The sequence below is a fragment of the Sander vitreus genome, chromosome 5, assembly GCF_031162955.1.
Source record: "Sander vitreus isolate 19-12246 chromosome 5, sanVit1, whole genome shotgun sequence".
Lineage (NCBI taxonomy): Eukaryota > Metazoa > Chordata > Actinopteri > Perciformes > Percidae > Sander > Sander vitreus.
In genome coordinates, this window is record NC_135859.1 from 14,621,749 (window position 1) to 14,642,054 (window position 20,306).

General features: G+C 39.6%; 1 long non-coding RNA gene across 1 annotated transcript; it reads right to left on the bottom strand.

Moving 5' to 3' along the window:
* Positions 1-17,911: 17,911 nt before the first annotated feature.
* LOC144517607 (uncharacterized) lies at positions 17,912-20,292 on the bottom strand. Its single transcript, XR_013501952.1, has 2 exons — positions 20,058-20,292; positions 17,912-18,622 (listed from the first exon to the last, which is right to left on the bottom strand). It is a non-coding gene; the product is annotated as an uncharacterized LOC144517607 (long non-coding RNA).
* Between the last annotated feature and the right edge of the window lie 14 nt (positions 20,293-20,306).

Consider the following 20,306-nt stretch of genomic DNA (forward strand, 5'->3'; position numbering starts at 1 on the left):
GAGGGCTAACACACACACACACACACACACACACACACACACACAAAACACTATTCATTTCCCCTGTTCAACATCTTTTTTAGGTTTTCTCAGATTTAAACCGGTGCTGGCGTACTAGGTATTCTCTGTCTATATCTCATTGTTCCCTCCATGTTCCAGGCCCCAACACTGGGACAAGATATCAGCAGTGTGCTTCCAGGCCTACTCAGCTGACAAGCAGAGAGCCTTTTTGAGGCTGAGCCGGTTTTCGGGGAGAATGAGGGACAGGGATTCAGTTTTGGGGGAAGGGGATAGAAAATGGGGGTTGAGGGTTTGGGGGATGAGGGGGGGAAGCCTCGGCGCCAGCCCCTCTGAAGCGCTCAGCATCCCCCCGCTTATGGGATGGCGGATGTGTCTGGGGGTATCCATGACAACACTGCTGCATGCCAGGGACATACCACGGCAACATGGCCAAGTAGAGTTTGTGTTGATGTGTGTGTGCAGATCCATTAAGGTCCACATATCTCGGTGACATTAATATTCACTCAGACAGACAGGGAAGCTGCTGCAGCCTCAATCAGTTTTGCTGTTTGACTGGCATGTATCACAGACACCTTTATTTCAGCCTTTGACTCAGAGGCTCAACATGAATATGCCCACTGTACATACTCTCTTGTAAGTGAATGTAAGCCAGTTTCTGTAGTTTTGACACAGTTGTCAAGGAAAGCACCTCCTTCCTAATGATTCGACATGGCACAGTTTTATGCTTGTACTATATATTTTATACTTTCACAGAAACAGAGAGGTGCACCCTCACATTCACTCAGGTCAGGAAGCACAGGTCAGGACTCACTCTCTAACAAACATGCACACACACTGACACACTCTCTCACACAATCACACTCGTAGCTCTAGCACAGATCAAGCTGTGTTATAATAATCCCATCTGGGACAGCCTGGATTCTCACTCAGAAAGTACCCACATAATGATGCTCTGATGAGTTCCTGTGTGTGTGTGTGTGTGTGTGTGTGTGTGTGTGTGTGTGTGTGTGTGTGTGTGTGTGTGTGTGTGTGTGTGTGTGTGTGTGTTTGTGTGTGTTTTGTTAAACCCACATCCCTGCCCACACACATGCTCACATGCACATGCATGTAGAGTCAAACTCAGATCCTGGGGGAGTGTATTTTTAACCCCGACTGCCTGTGCATTTGCTGAGGGGTTAAAGGGGCCGAATGGTGAGTGAGGTAAATAATTCACAATAGCTAAAACTCTTTCGATGTAACTTCACAATGAATGGGGGAGGGAGACCAAAGAGATTTAGCTACGTAGTGGCACACAATAGTCCTGTCCAATCCTGCTTCGTGTTTTGTTTAAAAAGAAAGAACTAGGTCAAAAAGCAATACCCAATAAGTCATATAGAACTCTCATCATCTAATAAAGTCTGATGCCTTGCAGCATCTGTAAAATTATATGTATACTTTGCTTGTATGTGTGCTAGTTTTAGTGTAAATGTACATCCACAGCACTAAAAATTACGCCTATCCTGTGTTTCTAGGTTGGAATGGAGACCTCGTAGATCATGACCCAGAAACAAATGGCAAGATGACTGGAGTCTCCAGGCTAAAGATGTCAAGGATATTCAGCTGATCTCAGAGGTGACTGCACTCTCTCCTTTCAAGCATCGTGGCGTCTACCATCTTGTTATATGGGCTATATTTTACAATCAGTCTCTGCATCCTTTTTCTCAGTGATATGAAAGTGTCTGTAAGACATTTTGAGTGACATTGCTTCTGTCAAATGGTTGATTGAAGGAGACAAAGACAGAAATGCTGTGCTAATGAAATCGTCTGACCCACATCCTTTAGTGCTATCCATTTCTCCAAAGACACAGAAAGGGCATTTGAACAGGTAAACCATGACTTGTCCCTGAAGTGAAAGAGGGGTTTTTCAGAAGGAAGAGGTGCATCCATTATTTACTATACTGGGGTTGCCAGACACTTAGGAGATAATGCAGCGCTTCAAGCATACAAAACATAGAACCTCCTCGGTGCAGACGAGGCCATTGTTGTGTGTTTTGAACATGTCTGTTTCCATCCATACTGACAGATGAAAAAGAATATGTCTCCCTAAGGTTCAGAAGCATGGACAGAGATATATACAGAAAGATAGAAATGTGTTTGTGTGTGTCTAAGTCATATCTTTGTGCGTGTTTGGTTTTGATGTATGTGCATTTCTGTTATGTGTGTCCTCAGTTTGTTGGTTTCTGTATGTACAACAGTATGTGTCCAAACCTAGCCCAGTCCTAGATTATATAATGTAAATAAAGTTGTCGTACACGTAATGCATGCACATTATTGTACCTTGTGTATGCATCATGTTTCTCCTGCACTGAGTCTGTATCGGTAGTCTCTTCCAGTTCTGATAGGCTTCAGTCGAGTCTTTCTCAAGTCATTTTCTGCAGATCAGCAGCAGCATCAGTTGCCTACTCATGGAGAGTGGATGCATCTGACTGCAGTCTAGCAGAAGGAGAGCAAGGCATACAACTCCTCCACGCTGTTATCAGACTTGGGACAACACCAGGCACTACTTTCTGCCTTTGTCAATTTCCCGAGGGACACTTTGACATGAAATCCTTTTTTGTGGATGAGGGGAGACCACTCCCAAAAAAATCCTGTATTTTTACGCATAAATGCGCATTGTGATGGAGAACATGACACCCATCCATGTTTGCGGATGTGGTCTGATAAAATCTTGGTGTACTGTCATTAAAGAATCACCAAAATTAGAATGAAAAAATAAATATATAGATTTTTTTTTAATTCTAGATATGTTACTTAGTGAGCTACAAAATGTGTTGAAAACCAATACACTTTTTTTTTTACATCTTGTGTTTCACTTTCCATATTTTGGCTATTATCCCTACACTGGCTAATACATTAGCATAAATCCTTCCCAATTGCAATTGCCCCAGGACAATAACATCGCTAGACACACAGTGTGTGGAGCAAATAAAAAAAAAAGGATGATTAGACTAATTTGAACCACCAATAACGAAAAGCTTGATTTAGTCAAACTTATGACAGACTGCAGTGCCCTGTTGGTCTGCTATAAAGCAGTTTGAGGAAACATTTAAATACAAGAGAGAGACACACACACACACACACACACACACACACACACACACACACACACACACACACACACACTGCAGACATCATCTTTATATATAGGCATTAAACTGCAGTGTCAGCAGAGAGGATGAGGAGGATGCAGAGAGAGGCACATGTAGCTTTAACTAAGATCAGCTGCCACAGATAGACAGGCAGGCCAGGAAGGCGGCGGGTGCCCTTGAGGTGCTGTGTGCAGGCAGGGTGGTGTGCTTGAGCTGTCTGAATCCACCTCCCTTCATCTCTTGCAGTTGGGCTGAGTTTGTCTGTTGATGGCCCAGGGACCCTCTGCCAACCCCGAACTGTTCTATACTGTCAGCCAAACATCAGAGAAATTTGTTGAGGGAGACAGTGTGGCCAAAATAGTACTTTTGTACTTTCTGACAAAACACGAGAGGAGTTGCTGACTTTCAAGAGACAGTGTCTGACAAGATAAATCAGCAAATACATTTAGAGTAATCCTTAAGAAGACACCTCTGTTAAAGTCATGGGATCCTAAAATGATGTGTTGCTCTGCCTTTGTTGTCTGATGCAAACAATAACACCATACACTAAAGATTTAACTGACATCCTTACTTTCTCAAATGACCCCAGCTGTTCTGAAGCCTATACATTCATATTAGGCCCCAGAATGCATTTCATGCTTGTCAACAAGCTCTATAGTTTCGGGGGAATGTAATACGTTTCTGGAGGAAGGGAGTGTCAGGTATGGCAAGAGTAATGGAGGAAGGGCTGGAGGTGCAGGTAACCCAGGTTAGGCTGGGTGTAAAGGGGATCAGATAAGGCGTTCCCCAGACCCTACGGTCTCCCAGTCTCCTCTATGAAAGAATAATAAGCAGCTGTAACCCTGAGACACTCCCAGGCCTGTGTCCTGAGCTACAAAAACTTTCACCGGGCGTCTTATCAGGTTCTAAGGATATCACGTAAGACAATACATGTGAGAAGTGCAGTGGGAACAATGGGAGAAAAGTGCAGTGTGATATGAGGGGGACTAATGTCAGCGGCTATTGTTGAGGCCTTTGTGACTGTCAAGTACACCGGGAACTCACAGCTCACTGAACTCCTTTCATTCAAGGATCTTGCTTTGGGATGTGATGAAACTCTCCAACAAGTGCTGTCCCTCATGCATTAGCAATGGCAAAGTGTACACACAGGTTATGTGTTTGTTGCACATAAACTGTAACTAATAGGTTTCTGTAAGATCCCCTCTGGCTGGGAATGATGATTTAGTCTCTCTAATAGTTGCTAAGAGGAAATTTGCTCGTGTTTTTTGCTGAAATTTGTGTATTTGCTGTGTTGTGTTACACAGGATGTGGTGAAAAATCCCCAAAAGTTCATGCATTGGTGCCTTGATTTAATAACATGTAATATAAGGTAAATGGTCAACTGCGATTTCTGGAATGTATTTGAATTGTTATATCATTTTCCCATTTCTCTTTTTTTAGGTTGATGAGGTCCTGATCAACCATGGAGCCTGCATTCAACAAGATGAGCTTCAAGATGTCCATGAGCTTCACAGTACTCTTTACAACACTTGGACCTGCACTGTACTCTTTATTTCTGTATTTGTGTCAACTGGTTATATACGATTATTGGCCAAACTGACTAATACTGTGAAGTTGCACTAATATACAACTGTATTTATATAGATGTATTATTTTTATATGGAAGAATACTTAATAAGAAAATATGATGAAAATATTCTTCACATTGAAACTTGGATTTATTTCATGTAATTGATTGATTCTAACAAGTCTACATTTTGACAGCTAAATAAAAGGCACTTTCCCTTAAAGTGATGTTTTAGTGTGAATTATTTCCTTCTTTCTGTGTAGTGCTTTGGCACTCCAGGTGAAGAACAATGTGCTTGACATAATTGGGTCCTATTTAGTTATGAAAAGAGCATGCATGCTGATAAAAGTTGGCAGGGTGATCAAAGCACCACGTGTCCCGATCAAAATCATACACCTGACACAGTTGTAGATGATCCAGACAGACTAACGAAATGTGAGGAAACAGGTTCAGATGGTACCAAGAAGCTTCCCTGTTTAATATCAGCTCCATTTCACATTGCGTGCTGTTTTTTTCACGTGCGGGTATGTCTGTCAAATCAAATGTACCTCTAAAAGCAACAATTAAAGATTAGAATGATTCATTGTGTCTTGTCTACACCTACTTTTGTTGCCTTTTCCTCTCCACACTTCAGGTTTATATTTTTGAAAGAAAAATATCTGACTTTTGTATCCCTGTTACAGTTTCCCTACAATTCTATTCACGCTACAACAAGATGGATAAAAAAGTAGGATCCATAAAATCGTTTCTTATGGGAAAGAAGCCTCATTTTTCCTCCCTTTTCTATATTTCATCCCTCTCATTTATCTTTATGTGCCTCTCCATTTTCCCATCTCCTTCATAATCATATTAATTCTGTCTGTCCTTCACTACTTAACATTCATCCTCACTATTTTTCTCACGCTTACCCCATCTTCATTTCCTTTACCAGCATCACTCTTCCCTTATTTCCTACAACCGTCTTTCAGATCCTCTCTGTAGCCTTTCGTCTTCCCCCACCCTTACCCATACTCTTGCTACCATTTCCTCTCTTTCTCTCTCTCCCTCCTTTGTCTTTCTCTCCCTCTCAGATGTCAGATCACAGTCTACTCTTCCGCTTGCCCTGTCATCACATTTTTTACACAAACCCATCCCTTAATTGGGCCTGTATCATCATATCATATCATGTAGAATATCTGATCACAGCAATAGATGAAAGATGGCCTCCACCTATCCCCTAACAGACAGACAGACAGACACTCACATATACTGCAGACTCAGAAACACATACACACACACACACACACACACACAGACATCAGTGGTCGTATGGGACAGGAATCCAAGCTGATAGCTGTGTACGTGTACATTTTTTAGACTCCATGTTTGCACCATCGTCGATGTGATCGGTACAGTGTGACAGGTGAGATGGTGTGTATTCCAAGAGTGTCCACTGATGTTTGTATCAACTGCTAGTGGCTTTTGTGATGAGACAAAGGATGCCCTGAAGCCAGCAGTGTCTACAGGTAACTAGCGAAATAAAGGAAACATCAACAAAAAGTGTCCCAGGAGTGTTAAAATAGCTCCAACATGTTTTGGCATCAACTTGAAGGATGCAACACTCAATCTTCTGAAAGCTATCCAGAACAAATGTAATTTCTCGCAAATAAGTTGTATTAGCATGTTGTCATTTCCAGCGCATTATGTCTTATAATGATCATGCATCTTATAGTGATTTATGAATAGGCAAATGTTTGCACTATATACTTGAATATTGAAATAATTATTTGAGCACATGCAGAAAAAGTGTACCACAGTTTACAGGTGTGGCCTGAGTCAAACGCATAATGGACCATTTTTAGCTGCAGAGATGCTTCACCATAGGATGAAGGTGATCACATGGCTTAACAAGCCTTTATGTGTTGTAGTAGAGCTGTGGTTTTCCAAAGTTTTTTGACACAGTTTTTATGTATGTAAGTTGTGAGCAGTTTAACCAAGGAATGGTACATTTGAATCCTTTTTGGAAGACTTAAAAGATTAAACTATCCCTTTCCCAATAAAGAAATGATTGTAAGTAAAGAAAAAAATCATTATTTGTGTATATATAGTGTGGAGTCTACAGTCTAGAGTAGATTCAGAATTTTAGATGGTTTATCCCATTGTTAGAACAGAATCTTGTTTTACGAGTTGTCCCTGAAGCACACAGATGTTTATGGAGAAACAACGTTCTATGTTGTGTATACACTACAAATACTCTGTGTCACTATGAGGGTCTAAAGTCTTAAAAAAGGTCAAACGTCATAAGTAAATCCTGATCACAGTGTGCGCTGATGTAGATAGGATTTACATTTCTAAATGTGATCTACACCATAACAAAGCTGCATGGAGCCCTGCTTTTTTCTCACAAATGCTTAAACGCTTATTTTACTGTAGAAAATGAATAGTATGCAAAAATAATTTTCATGTGCAACATTTGCTGGTGAACACAAGGACTCAAGGAATCAGGTCACAATATATGTTATAGGCCTGTTCTGTTTCGGGTTTGCATTTCAAACAAATAATCCACACATTACAAGCTATTAGTCGAGTTTTCGAAATGTAGGCTTACATAATGATTAATTATTATAATTACTGTTTTCTAAGCAGCTAGAAATTATTGTTAAGATCACGGTTTGTTTCATTCTTTCTGTGTCCCAAAAATTGCAAGCCTGTTTCTGTTTTCTCCTGACATGACAAGAATACTAATAAGTTTTACGTAATGAGCCAGGATTCTAACATAGAAATACATTTCATATTTATCTTCCGGCTGGAAAACATGCAAAACCAATCATTGGGTGTTAAATATACTGTACATGCACACAACATGATTGTGTATATTGATGAATACTTCGTCAATAACCTGGCTTTATCCAATCACCACAGATCATATTGTATCACACTGGCTGGTAGATGAATGTGTAGTGAAATCCAATAGAGACAGATTCAAACACGTGGAAGACATGCATCCCAGTTTAAATTGGTCTTCCTGGAATCATAATGCAGCTGTCTACATCTTTCAGTACAATTGAATTGTGCCGAGAGCATTTGGGAACCACAAAGATCTCAGATGGCACTTACTCAGGATTGATCTCCTGAAGGCAGTAAAAAATAAATGCATGAATTCTACTATTGATGCAGAGCGTTGAAGAAAATAATGTCTTTTTTACATTAAGGTGTTCTTTGACCCAGGAACATGACCTTGGAAGATGCTAGCAAGGAAAAGTAAAGAATAAAACTTCTTAACTCCATTATGTGATAGAAGTTTTTGCTCCTTTCTTTGTCTCCCTGCCTTTTTCCACCAGACGGCACAGTGTTTCACTTTTATCTACAGATAGCAGGACTTTGTGTTATCTTATTTTGTTTGGGAGAAGATTCACAAGTACTATCCACCCCATGATCCCAACAGACAACAAAATACAGAACTCCAAGTCTGGAAACTTCACAGTGAGAAAAATGAGGTCTTACTGAAACTACATTTGGTGTGTGTTTAACTCTCTAGTTTTTCCCTAAGAAGATCTGGAAACCAAAGAGGCTGCCGTCTGCATAGTGTTACAAGGATATAAAATCCAATACAAGGATGTGTGTACATTTTTAAAAAGCAGCTTATTTAAGATCACAACTGAAATCTGGTGCTGGAAGCTGGAGTTTGATTGGATTATTGAAAGTTGTTGGGGGTTAAAGGGGCTTTACTGAAAATCTTGTCACAAATTGGGTTTAATTGACTTTTCAGTTTTTATCAGATACATCAACTAAAATAACTTATAGATACTATTGATCAGCAGCTCCCTGCCTGTTTAGCCTGATGTACCTCCATAGCCCTGTCAGATGAACTCAAGCAGCCCTTCATTGACACCATCCGGCATGTTCTAAGAGTGGTCTTTTGAATTGATTTTAAACTGAATGTCATTTAACACATATTAACTAGCGAGTGGATATCGTAACAATATTTCTTTTATACAATTGAACTGTCGATGTCAGTAAGGTCAGTCGGGCAGTTTGGTCAAATTGCAGTTGTACCAATACTCCTTTGTCCATTACTTTTAGCTAACCATTTAGACTTCTCCGATCACTCAGTAACTGTATTTTTCAGGCACCTTCAATTGTAACACATAGTGTTCAAATGTTACAGCTGACTCAATATTTGTATCTTGTTTTTGTTGTTTTTTTATTACTGGTAGTTGAGCTGAGTGGCAGATACTGAACGTGGTAGCTGGGCATAGAAGAAACTGGATGGGCCTACATTTTTATAAAGCTAAGATATATACAAAAAAAAATTGGGAAAAACTGTTGGACCGGTAGTTAATATTAGTATGCCTCATGTGAACACCTATACAGCCCCGACTGATAGAGAGCACCACTAGCTCAAACACTCACTAACAGTAGGCTACTGATCACTGCACATTAGTTGAATGGAGAACCAGAGGTACAGGACAGCAAGTAGGCTCTGTGCATAGGCTTATGGCAGCCTAATAAAAATAATGTATGAATGTACATCACCTTACAATGTGTCACCAAAATGCAACTGTCCTATCAATGAACAAGTCAAATGAGTGGCTACCTATACATACATAAAAGAGGTAATAACACGATAATAACAACCCTTGCTACGATTGTGTTACAATTCAGAACTTCCTCACAGAAACCGCAATCGTAACATGCCATGGTGGGCCAGAATAAAAAAACATCACTTGCTTACCTCCGGCTACTAGGCCTACATAAGGTAAGTTAAAGCTGTTGATAGCCATAGTTACATTTAGCAAAAGCTGCAAGCTGCTAGCTACACAATACTGTTTCTATATACAGTATATGTGCCTTCTGGCACATATCTAAAGAACTACACACACGCGGTGCTCTAATTGTGCTTAACGCCAGTCACGTAAGAGAGGAAGTTCTTAATAACAAACCAATCAAACATTTATAGCAAATTGATAATTAAACTTAATTTTTTTTTTTACTTTTTAATGAATATGATCGGTACCCACCCAATATCAATCGGGGTGGGCAATGCGTACATCCAGGCCCATCCTTAGATCTGCCTCAGGTTGAGCTACTCCACAATCTTTCCACGTAGCAACTGCAGAAATACCCCCTGAGGTACCCGTACCCCTGGTTAGGAATCACGTAGTTGATCTCTGCATGAGAAAGTTGGGGATCTGACATCCTCTCCTCACAACAGCCTACTATCACACATTGCAGTGACATGCCGAGGCTGCCTTGTTGAAGCTGGACAAAAGGACATTGCCAGTAACATGTTGTGCAAATGTACATTTGTTTGCATGTGTGAGTGTGCACATGCGTCCGAATGTGTCTGTCTCTTTGTGCTCAGTCGAGAGTGATTGATTTTGAAGTGTAGAATCTTGACACAGTGTTTCCGCCATCCCAGGAGGCATAGGACCACAGGGCCGAAACAGACAAGCATCACTTTCTTCTTCTTTCTCTCTTTCTTCTTACTCTCAGTCTCTTAGTCTCTCTCCTTCTCTCAGCCCATGTCTGCCCTCTCTCATTCTCCACATACACCCATCCCTGTTTCAATCTAACTCCTTTTCCTCCCTGCTATATCTCCAAACCTCTCTGATGGGTTTATTGATATGTAATATTGATATTTATTGCTGGCTAATATGAGCTGCCGTCTTGCAGGTGGTGGGTGGGGATACCTGATATGGGTCAATAAGAGACAGACATGCCTGGTGATTTGCTTTGAGGGAATTCACAGCTGCTGTAGCTTATACTGCTGAGATATAGCCTGTGTCAAACTCTCATCCATAGGAAGAAAAGAAAAAAACAGATGTGAAATGGAAGGGTCTCAGAGAAGATTTTCAATATTGTTTAAATAGAATAGCTTATTCACACTCTCACTCACAATCTTTTCACACACCTATCACTTACTCTCCATGGCTGTGTGTATTTATAGTATATATGTACTGTACATGGAAGAGAGTGAGGAAATAAAGAGCTTCTGTTCTACGTGCAGTAGCAAATGAATCCATAACTGCTCCTTCTGCCCTTATATCATATATTTGTGGGAGCCTAAAAACTATGTCAAAGGTGAAAATATGGAATGCAATTTACACCAACATCTATAAAGACATCACAGCTACAAATACATATTCATTTCTTTAAATTACACTGATGATTGACAATATTTTTCCACAACCAAAAGAAAATAACTCTGGACCCAGCACTACGAGAGCCATATTAGAGCCTGGTGAACCAACTCAATATATCTGCAAACTTCAGATTAGAATTTGTAAATTGTACTGTACGAGTATCTTCAACCTGCTGGTTGGCACAATGACTAAGGGTAACAAAACAGAGGCAGTGTTCCTCTCTGCTCCGAGATTAGTGATGTCGTGTCACCCACTCCTGGGGCTCCGGCTTTGTTTTCCCATCATGCCCTCGCTGCCTGCTGGTTGGTTTAAACAAGCAGTATTCTTCTTCAGCCTTTCAATTATAATATGCCCCGCAGCAGCACCCTCCATACCGAGACACAAGCTAAGAGAGTAGGAGGGATTGATTTGATTTTGGCGTTTAATGGGTGTTTGGTGTTGCTGCATATTGGTATTGTCATTGGTTGTAACTCCTGATGACTAGATTTGTTCTGTATTAGGTATTGTTTGGAGTGACGTACCCAGACATGCATGCATGCATTTAGAAGTTAAGCCTTGAAGGAAGACCTGAAGTCAGCCAGGTCCATTTTGTGGTGAACCCCAAGCTGGGAAACAATGTAACTAAAATACTATATATTTTTTTAGACTTTAATTACCTTAAAATATTTAAAAAGTCAGCCTATCCACTACCCAATTGCCAAAAACTTCTTTCACTGCCATCCCGCTGTCTCGTAAGTCTCCTTTTTGCGGACTCCCACGGCAGCTAGACACGGGTCAAGTTCTCCTTTTGAAAGGGTGAGATAGAGGCTGAAACCATGCAACCACAATAGCAGGCCGTCTAGACAAGGCCCCACAGTTCTGACCCCAAGTTAGACCCTGTCCCCCCAGGGGCCTATAATACCTTTGTTTCCATGTTGATAAATTCTATTTCCTGTCGTACTAGCCACACAACAAACACTGTGACATCCAAACTTTGAAACTTAGACTACAGGCATGTACGTAGCAGTAAGGGACTTAGACTTTTAGAGCAGATCAAAATTGAGGCTGTATTAAAATGCCAAACATAAACAGTAGTTTAAGAAAATTATAGTTTATTAAAACCAATTAATCAACTAAATAAACCACATAGTAAATGCTGCTTAGTTAGGGTGCAATCAATTTGGAGATATTTCACGACAATATGTAGTGATATTAAAGAAAAAAGCAATCTGCAGTTAATATAATGCTTCAGTTGGTTTTACTTTGGTTTACGGATTTGTGGATTAGTGTGGGTGATGTGAATATGTCTAGTGTTATGTTGACTTAGGGTCCTCACGGTTCCCATAGACTCATGTCTGGATTTTGGGTAGGGGTGCAGTCTGGTGATTTAGACATGAATTATCATCTAGTCACACTGCGTAAATTAACATACAGCCTTAGACAGAGTACACAAGAGCAGGCCACTTCTATTCAATGGCCCACATGGGAACACGGTCTGCTGGCATGAGACTCCTAGTGTCTGTTTTCACTATGGCCTGCTCACGGCGAGGTGCTATGCTAATTAGCTAGTGCTTGCACATACATGTGTGCATTTTGCCATCAATATGTTGTTATATTGTCTACATGCCAACACTCATTATCTGACCAGGAAGAAAGAGTTTTAAAAGAGAGGGTTGTTGACAAAAAATATTATCAGTAACAAAAAAGGTGAGACAATTAGAAAAAAGGGGAGATATTTTGGTAACAACAGTGCCTAAATAAATCAGCCACTACATGTCATCATTCAAAATCTAGTGGAATTCCCTATCGTTGTATCAGCTGCAGTTGGCACCCTTCTCATGTTGGCTGGGACTCTCTCGGAACAGTATGCTGCATAAAAAGCAGATAATGAATTAAAGAAAACAAAGAAGCATAATATTGCAGTTTATAACCACAAAGCTGCAATAAATGGGCAAAACTGGCTTCACATTATGTAGCATCTTTAGTGCTGCATTTTAAATCATATATCTGTGTGGGTGATGTTTTATTCTTAATCAATAAGTACCACAAAAGCACCATCTGAAAACCCTACTTCCTGTTCTTTGTCCTCCATTTTCTACCACCATGCCAGCGCAGGGCTCGGAGCTGCAACACAGGGTCTTGCTAGCTTTCTTCCATTATTCCTACAGACTCCTTGTCCTCCCCACTTCATCTTCTGCCTCCCCACAGAGAGCCATGAAGTGTCTGAGTCATTTTCGATTACAGTATGTATTTATAGACGGTATAGTCAGGACCCAGGCCCTGTGTTTGTGTATGTGTGAGATTGTGTCATATGTGTGTGTGGTTGGATGGGTGTTCTAACTCACACTGCCTAAAACTAGGGCCGGAGTCCGATGACTCACCTCAGCTACTGGACGCTTGCACCAGGAGAACTGACGTCACCTGTCCTGAGACCGGGAGTTACTGCACGCAGTGACTGCACTCTGATCCAGGTTAGAGAGTGCCGGAGATTGTCTGTCATCTCGGAGCTTAAAGACACTGCCTCATTTCCTCATTTTCTGAGCACAGATCAAAGTAAATATGTGGCATAGCACTTTGTGAAACCAAAGGTGGTGAGGCCGCAGTTGTTTTGGATCTGTACAGTAAAATTGTACATTACAGTTGTTATCTCTCCCTTTGTCTTCTCTTTCGCTCACACTGTCATTCATTAATTCTGTGAATTTGTGTGTGTGTGTGTGTGTGTGTGTGTGTGTGTGTGTGTCCAGATTTACACATTTACGCATTAATCGTCATTTGGAAGAACCAGACTTGCTCATGCACACATGTAAACACAAACACAGTGCTCAGGCCTCCTGGTTGTTGATGTTTGAACGTTTCAATTGAGAAGGCTATAAGACCTGCAGCTGCCTGTCTCGCCTGGTTGAATAGGGGGGACTTTTTTTGGGCGGGAAGGCGAGAAGGCGGTGAATGCTTTCCCAATGAGAGATGAGGCATATTGAAAACTACATTAAATTACCCTGATTAACAATTTAGCCACGATCAGGCTAGCCATGGGGGTGCTCTATGGGGAGGCCCAGAGACTATTCATCCCCACAGCGCCGGGGTCGAAAGGTGGCCCAAGTTCACAGGCTCAGGCCCTTTGTTATGCTAACACCCTATCCCAAATCAGCTGCCTGTTCCATGGCCAGACACAAGCACTTCCCTGAGAACTTTCAGGGAGTTGTCATTCCACTTCATCTTAACACCCCCCCCCCAACACAAACGTAGACAATCCCTATTGCCAAATTCCATGCACAATTCAACATTTCACAATTCAAGTGGAGAATGGGTTGGAGATGTGGGATGTTCGGTTTGTGTCCTTAAGACGGACATTAACGATGTCTTTATATCTGTAATATTTTGTCAATTCAAGCAAACATACTTTATGGAAAAATGTTGCATTGTTTATTTTGTTGTAATGTCAGGACTTTTTAAATCATAAAGGAATGGGGGGAAATCATTTTTTTAATGTCTTTGCAAGTGCCTATTTATGCTAAGAAAAATAACAATATACTCCCATTTTACAAAAAGACTGAAAAGATTATATTTCAGTCTTTCTGTCTCCAGGGAGGGATGGTCAATACACATTAACAGGCCAATTGATAAGACATGTATTAGAAGTCAAGAGTCAAATGCAGGTCAAAAACCCTTGACCTAAGGTCAAAGTCTTTAGCGTGAACATGCCGTTGGTGCACAATCACATGTGTCAAATCTTGCCACAATAATGACAACAGTGCATTTATTTGGAGTTAAGAGTTTCCACAAATAGATGTACGTGGTTAGACTTTTATTGTAATTATTTCACACTTTTTATCATATGAGAAAAATCAATCATATCACATTATTTTCACAATATTTCTTAACCCAAAAACATTTTGATACCCCATTTATTCAAAATGTTGTTTATGTCTTTAAGACATTCTAATTAATAATGAAAATGTATTCTAGTTTTGGGGATAAGGCATACACACACACACACACACACACACACACACACACACACACAGTCTTTGTCACCGACATTAACAACATTACAACAGCAGCAATGCAGATATTACAGTATGCCACAAAAAATTGAATTAATTGTCCCAAAACACATGCAATATAATTATATACCACAGTTTGGAAGGCACTGATTGTGTACAGCCATGGTCCTGAGTTGTAGGTGTGTATAACTGCTCTCGCTTCTCACTCACTACCGCAAAAAAAATAACCTGAAAGAAATCCTCATCAATGCAAATTAAAGCCCATAACCTGGAGAGCCTTGCTTGAGTCACCGGTTTTCCAAAATGCCAAAATCACAGGCTTTCACCTCCAAATGTTGTTGTCATACACGACTACAGCTGCTCGATATTAGCACAGGACAGTCAGTCATATCCATGGATTAGTCTGCAGTCACTTTAAAAACCATCTCCACACTCAGGCTGCCACAAGAGAAAATAAGGACGCTTCTAATTCTGCCAGCATAATTGCCTGATTATAATGAGTCTCTCTCTCTCTCTCTCTCTCTCTCTCTCTCTCTCTCTCTCTCTCTCTCTCTCTCTCTCTCTATTTCTCACTCTCTCTCTCTCTGCCTTTATTTCTCAGTGCCCCCCCCCACACACACACACATTCTCACACTGTAGCCTAATTCTTATATAAATCAATCTTCAATTGAATGGGGGGGGGTCTGCATTAATATTTTCTGGTGCGGCAATGGCGCTTTGCATTGTCTTCCTGTGACTTCAACAGACAATAGAGATTTAAAATAGAGAATTACGTATAGAGTAAAATGACGAGCCATGGCGATACACTCATTGATTTTGTTAATTTCAGACAGGTGGTAACTCTGCCGGAAACGGTAAGCTAATGTGATGCCAGGCACATGCCATTGTGACTTATGTTGCATTGTTAGTTTGTTGACTTTCTGTGTGCGAGACATAGAAGAAGAAGAAGAAGAAGAAGAAGAAGAAGAAGAAGAAGAAGAAGAAGAAGAAGAATAACTGTGGTGTTCATCTGACCTAAGGGACACCACAGAACCCAATTCAATTAAGAGCATGAAAGTTCCAATGTTACACTTAGCAAAAGGCTAATTTAAATATTCTTGCTTTACTTTGAGTATGAAATATCAAAATTCTGGAACAATTAAGGAGAGGCCCAAAAAGAGATATCATTCATGAACAGAATCATCTCATGTTTTACAAAGAGAAAACCCCAGAATATAATTATGATTTAATATTGAAATTTTATTACAGAGTCAGCTTCACCTAGCATCAAATTAATTACATTTCCGTGATCATTTTGTATTCAAATGAGAATAGAACGGCATCATTATGTAAAATTGTAGTGTAAAATATTATTTTCAGTCTTTTTTAACACAGACTTTATGTTACTTTAATAAAAAGCACTAATATCAGCTATGTTATATGTTTATATTTATATGTTTATATGTATTATTGTTATCATTATTACTATGACCTCATCAAAAGAACTGCTCCACCTGTCCAACTACAATGCGCACATTTACATTTCAACCCCAGTAATCACAATAATGTCAGCTTACAGGCATAGAAGTATGCTTATAAGAGACTTAAAACAGAAACATTTTGTACTCCGTTTTTACACAAGCACAATGAAAACAATTCAGAATATATGGATATTTTAAAATGTGTTTACAGGATTTCTCACTCCCACGTTAGTATACTACAATGTATATTTGCAAAGTAAACCACATCAAGAACACAACTAATATACACTTGACAAAATACTCATATATGTTGCAGAATGTTTGAAAAACATGCATACAAAGTTTCGCAGTAGTTGTTATTCTGTCTGCAATGTTTTCACTTTAGCTATAGCATACGTTGCCTTGTTCCACCAGGATTTGTTCTTTCATCCCTCTAAAGCTGTCTAAGCCCAGACGCGGGCTAAATGAGCATGCCCACTCATGAATGCTGTTGTCTAATTACAATCCCTGATGGAAAAACCACTGAGGGACAAGCCTGAACGCAGCCACACGTTATGATAGAAACAGAAGCTTTTTTGTGTTCAAGTGTATATGAACATCATTAATTGTAATAGGTGTAACTTCTTTTTACCCAGCGTCCACACAAAATACAAAGGCATCTGCATGTACTTCAACTTGATTTACAGAAATTAGAATGATGTTTTGAACGGGGACCATGAAAGGGCCCTGTAACTGTGTTGGATGCAAAAGCACTGTGGTATCTAAAAAATGGGATCTAATGTCAACAGTGGTTTGGATTGACGTTGCCATACAGTACGTTGGAGGTATTTACCAAGAGGTGCAGTGAACACGGGAATAAATGACAAATAATTAAACTACTGTTGGCTATAACCTACAGTAACTTCAAGTCTAATTTAGTTTCATCAGGCCAGAGTTAACACCAAAGAGGAATCAAGGATGTAAAATCACATTTAATGTTTAACTAGTAAGACAAAATAATGTCTGTTTTTTTATGTCTAGAGCTTGACTGTGTCCAGCATTCAGCAATATAGTGAACGCATAATAGAGTAGTGAATTTGAGATAATGTAATTCAGAAATGGACATTGTGCATCCCAGATATGTAATCCTGATAGCCTCAAAACCTTTACTAAATTGTTGAGCTCATTTTACACAGTGAATTTCTATGGGATATTTCTGTGGTTAACCAAATGTGTGCTCCAAATGCCACATTACTCAATTTAAGCAAAAAGCTCCCGGTTTCTGTAAAGGAACCTGTACTCTACACATAAATTATTCAGTAGTATTTGCATTTGCATTGTAATTTGCATTCTTGTAGATTACAGAGAATGGAGAAGGAGGCACTGCACCAAAGAGAATTACATTCCGAACCATTTTGAGTCTTACTGGTGACGAGTTGACATGGGTTTTTGTTCCACTTTCCCACTCTGCTTCGAGGTATACTGCTGAGATCAGTGACACACATTTCAAACTGTTGTTTGATTAATAAAAGAAGGAAACAATGTATAATGCTCACCAGTACTCACACACAAAAAGCGCTGCCATTAAAAATGAATCGTGACATTGAACAATGAGTCTATTTGATTGACTAGGCTGAGATTTTCACTGTAATATTCTCATCATCTTTATTTATATTGTAAGGCTTGTGAGTTGAAACTCAAAGGAACCAGTAGGCACAGAGGAGATGTCATACGGATTAAACACTAGGAAGGGGTGTGAAACTCTCACCACACTGAAGATCCTGGCTATTATGTTTCATCTAAAAATAACAAGCCTGACTAAAAAGAACACACAACACTGAATAAGAAAAGAATAAAAAACCACAAGCTCCAGAGAGAATAGAGTTCAAACAGCAGCAGTAATAGTGCTGAGTGTGATATGGAATACAACGAGGAGAATGTACAGTACGAGACTCCCTTCAATTATAAATGAAAAAGAAATCAGTGTGAAATGTATGGAATAACCCAGATACTGAAATAAAACATTGTCAGTGTCTCTCTAGAGCCACTTTTGTGAAACGACATCATGTCTTCAAAATCGCTAAGAGTTTGTGTCTTTATGAAACAAATTATAATTCTCATGTGAATTACTGCATCGCTTTAAGTTAATTGCATTCATTGCTGACATCATCATTAGTGAATAGCAATCTTTGGAAAGATACCTCATAGACCTCAGGGCTGAATTTTAAAAACATTTATCAGGGGAAATGTGCAAGAGAGTAGATCAGGATGGTGTAGAAGCACACTCCTGCAGTGTGTGCGCCTGTCTACATGCCACGAGGGGCTGGTACGATGCATCAAGGGGGTGGGGAAGGTATCCCTGCAATAAGAGAGGAGGACTTAGCAAACATATGCGCATGTGCAAATACAGCCTAGCCTTTTTCCACCCATGTTGATGTACATGCCACTCCGTGTACAGTTGCAAACACATATGCACAAAACATGTGTACTCTTTGTTTGAGTGTTCAGCATTTGATTGTGTCTGAACCATGCTGTAATTATTACACTTTTTTAATTAATGTACTGTGTACTTTTGGCAGTTGATGTGCCTCATTTTCTCCTAAATATAGTACGCTATGAGAAGAACTCACACCCACTGCTAAAAGCAAAAGAAAAAAGTCTAATTTTAGATAAAATAAAAATAGTGATCAGGGGAGTTACTGTAAGTAATGCCACTGACAGTAAACTGTTTATACAAACACATTATACAACACAATCTCATTTGAAGAGGTGGTAAAAGTACTCAAAGTATTTACTTGATAGAAAAGTACTTGATATGAAATATACTGAGTCCTGCATTAAAAAAAGTGTATATGAAAGTATGAACAATGACCTACAATGTAACTAAGTATTAAAAGTATTGTCAATGTTAAAATGTTACCTTTTGAGTATTTTATTGATTTATTAGAGAATTTAATTAATTTGTTGTGTAAGTACGCTATTTTAATGTAAGTGACACAGATGTCACTATGTCTAACTGTACTAAAAAATCCAGCAGAACCTAATGTGCAAATGCCAGACTGTGTTCTGCAAAAGAAATCAAGTATGTCTAACTTTCAGATACAAGCATAGGAGTACAAAATAAAATATAAATTCCAGATATAGTGGTGGAAAACTACAATGTATGACAAAATGGTAACAAAAACCATTAGAGCTGCTTATGCCAATGTACAACGAGTTTGCACCTCCCACTCACAAAAAAACAAACAACCTAGGCTCTTATATTCCCTGTTCACCAAAACAGTGTAACTTATGTAAGTTATCAATCAATCAGTTTTTTTTTGTTTTTTTTTAAACCTGAAATCGTACGAGGTACAATTCTAGTGATATGGTATCCCATCAGCTCAGCTAGAAGAATGTGCATTATTAGGATTTCATGTTAAATGTCAGTAAACTAAAAATACAATAATGACAACATTAATAGTCATTGAATTAGCCTACTGCCATGCATTATGATCATGGATGTTAAAATACAAACACTAAAAGCTGACTCTTTGTCGTTTCTGTTCCGTTTTCTCTGACCACAGGTTTTAAGGTAGCCTACATATGATGCATTTGAGTCTTTCTAAAGAGTTTCAGGTAGTTAGTTAGGCCCAGAGTGATAGAGAAATGGCTCTGGTTAGGCCTACATCACTGTAGCCTGTTTTTATTATCCGTATATTGTGTGACTTGACTTACAGTTAATTACTTTATATGACTTTATAATGTCACAGTAACAAAGATTCTGAGGCTCAAGCCTCCCTTAACACAGTCACCTCAGGGTAGAGACAGCCAACAGTGCTTGATCATCATTTAGCCTACTAATTGATACAGCCGAAAAGACAGCATGCTGTCAATAAACACATTCCGAAAGGCAGAACAACAAAAGCAGAAACTAGGAGACTGTATTATTTTCCTAACGTTACTCGTCTAAGTGCCCACTGCCAGTCAGACATATGATGCAGGTACTACTGATCGGTACATCTGTCATGTTTGGTGCGCTCAGGGTGCGATGCGGCTCTTCC